Source organism: Emydura macquarii, unplaced genomic scaffold (assembly GCF_026122565.2).
Source record: "Emydura macquarii macquarii isolate MOO-44397 ecotype Brisbane River unplaced genomic scaffold, CSIRO-AGI_Emac_v2 contig_2768, whole genome shotgun sequence".
NCBI classification, from domain to species: Eukaryota; Metazoa; Chordata; order Testudines; family Chelidae; genus Emydura; species Emydura macquarii.
The window spans coordinates 28942275-28944720 of record NW_027132905.1 but is presented as its reverse complement, the minus strand read 5'-3'; the positions used below and the strand labels follow the sequence as shown (position 1 = coordinate 28944720).

Below are 2446 nucleotides of genomic sequence, written 5' to 3'. Positions count from 1 at the left end.
AGCGGTTAGGTGAATCTTTATCTCTTGGCCACAAGGTGGGGCAGCCAATGTAGTCTGTTGCCCCCAGCCTTCAGGCAGAGTGGGGCAGGCAAAGTAGTCTAGAGCCCCCGGCCTTTCAACAGGCAGGGCTGGCAAAGCTCGGTATCCTCTAGCAGGAAGGTTCAGAGGAGCCAAGCACTCCTGGGGTGGCTAGGGAAGGGGAGAGGTGGACACAGGCCCACCCGACTCCACTGCGTCCCAGCCCAGGGCCCTATCAGTGGCAAAGTGGTTTGCAACTGCAACTGGACTGGTTTGCCACTGCATCAGCGGAGCTCCAGCCACAACACGCTGACTGGCTTGCCCACATACTCAGCCAAACTATATGCCCTATCCCTGGGCTACTTCCTCCCACTCTGTACCCAGATACCTGCAGCCAGGGGTCTTCCACCAGGTCGCTGGGGTAGATGGCGAGCAGGAGCCCCACGAGTCCCTCACCATCAACCAGCGGCAGGTCTGAAAACTCCTTGGGGTCGTCAGCGGAGGGCAGCTCCTCCAGGTCACAGGGTCCCAGCGGGTCCTCTGGTACACTGGGCTCAGGCAGCTCCAGTGGGTCCCCGGCATCGGGTAGCTCCTCTAGGTCAGGGCTGGCCTCAGGAGGTTTCTCCCAGTCAGTGGTCTCGGGTAGCTCTTCCCAGTCACTAGGGCCTGGTGGCTTGGGCAGGTCTTGGAGGCTCTGGTCAGTGGAGCGTTTGCTCTGCACAGCCGTGGGGCCTGGGTCAGGCCCAGACCGCAGCATTGGGGAAGGCACATCCTCCTCCGGCAGCAGCCTTCCCCAACTGAGCTGCTAGGCTGGCCTTTTAAGCTTCCCCTTCCTGTCCTGACTCTACCCCTCTGCTTCTGGGGTGTTTGCCCTGCAGGGCCTTGTTCTGCCCAGCAGGGGGGTGCAGCTGTTCCTCGGGCCCAGGCTCCAAGGAAGGCCACAGGGCCTTGCTACACTTACAAATAGTGGTTTCCTTGTACGCACGTTAGTATCTAGGGCATGATTTACGATGTCAGGCTGGGGAAAGCAGGGCGGCAAAGCGAGAGCAAAGGCTAAATCTCGCTCCTCGCGAGCTGGGCTGCAGTTCCCGGTGGGCTGTGGGCACCGGCTGCTCTGGAAGGGCCATTATGTTGAGTGAGTGGGGGCCGGAGCCCCGGTCTATATGGCTGAGGTGCTGGAGTATCTGACCACTGAGATTCTGGAGCTGGCTGCTCAGGACAACAAGAAAACCAGGATCATCCCCCGTCACTTGCAGCTCGCCATCCGGAATGACAAGGAGCTCAATAAGCTGCTGGGGAAAGTCACAATTGCTCAAGGGGGTGTTCTGCCCAACATCCAGGCCGTGCTGCTGCCTAAGAAAACCGAGAGTCACAAGGCCAAGAGCAAATGAAACTGATGGAAAAATACACTTACACTTACTTTAAAAAAAAAAAAAAAAAAAAAAAGAATGCTGAGATTCTTATGTCATCACATGATTCCAGGAGTCTGGGACTTTAAGAAAAACAGGAGTTGGCAATGCTGTGATACTGGTAGCACTGATATGAACCCATGAGATTGAAGAAAGAAGGCAGTGTTATCTAGTGGCTAGACCAGGGCACAAGGAATCATGAGACTTGAGTCCTTTTCCCAGCTATGCCTCTTGTTCACTGTGGGAAAAGTCACGTAAAGTCTCTGTGTCTCAGTTTCCTTGTTTGAGTGTATGTATAGGTTCCACAAATGGTAGTGCCAGCTGGAAATTTGCAGGGGTGGGAAAATCACAAAATATTTATCAGAATTTTCTGGTGCCATGGTGGGAGCCATGAGCTGACTCAGTGAACTCACTGGAGTCACTCCATGTTTATTTATACTTAAGACTTCACTCTCCGGGGCTCTCAAGCCATCTCCTTTTGCCAGCCTGACACTCACCTTCAAGAGAAATTCCAGTTTCTCCTACTGATGTATTGGTCATCTCATTTCATCACTTTTAAGTCAGCAATTCTAATGACAAATATCAAGGTAGAGACTGAAAGCGACACACACCATGATAGAAACAAACAGTACATACAAATCTGCCCAACATGGACACAGCCTCATTCACATAATGGGAAAGAGACGATGAAATGAAAGTTTATTCTCATGGACCCATGGGAGGCTATGTGCAGAAGTGAAATAGGCTGCTGAGGTGTGACCCTAACTGCATCCCAATGCACTGAGGGACAGGCTCTCACTGGTATGTGGAAGTGAGTTTCAGATGGCCTGGCCAGTTGAGTTTACCCCAACTCATTAATGTCATCACCTGTATCTAAGAGATACCATCTTAGATATCAACAGACAGCTAATAACACTGATCTTTAGTATTATTGCATTGTGAATGTACAGGGGACAAATTCAAAATTAAAAGTGTGTCTGCCAGGCTGGGCTAAAGTTAACCCATCCTAGACAAAGGAA

General features: G+C 52.0%; 1 pseudogene; it reads left to right on the top strand.

The window, feature by feature from the left end:
• The first annotated feature begins 1028 nt into the window (after window positions 1-1028).
• LOC137165229 (histone H2A type 2-C-like) lies at window positions 1029-1409 on the top strand (annotated as a pseudogene).
• Window positions 1410-2446: the final 1037 nt, after the last annotated feature.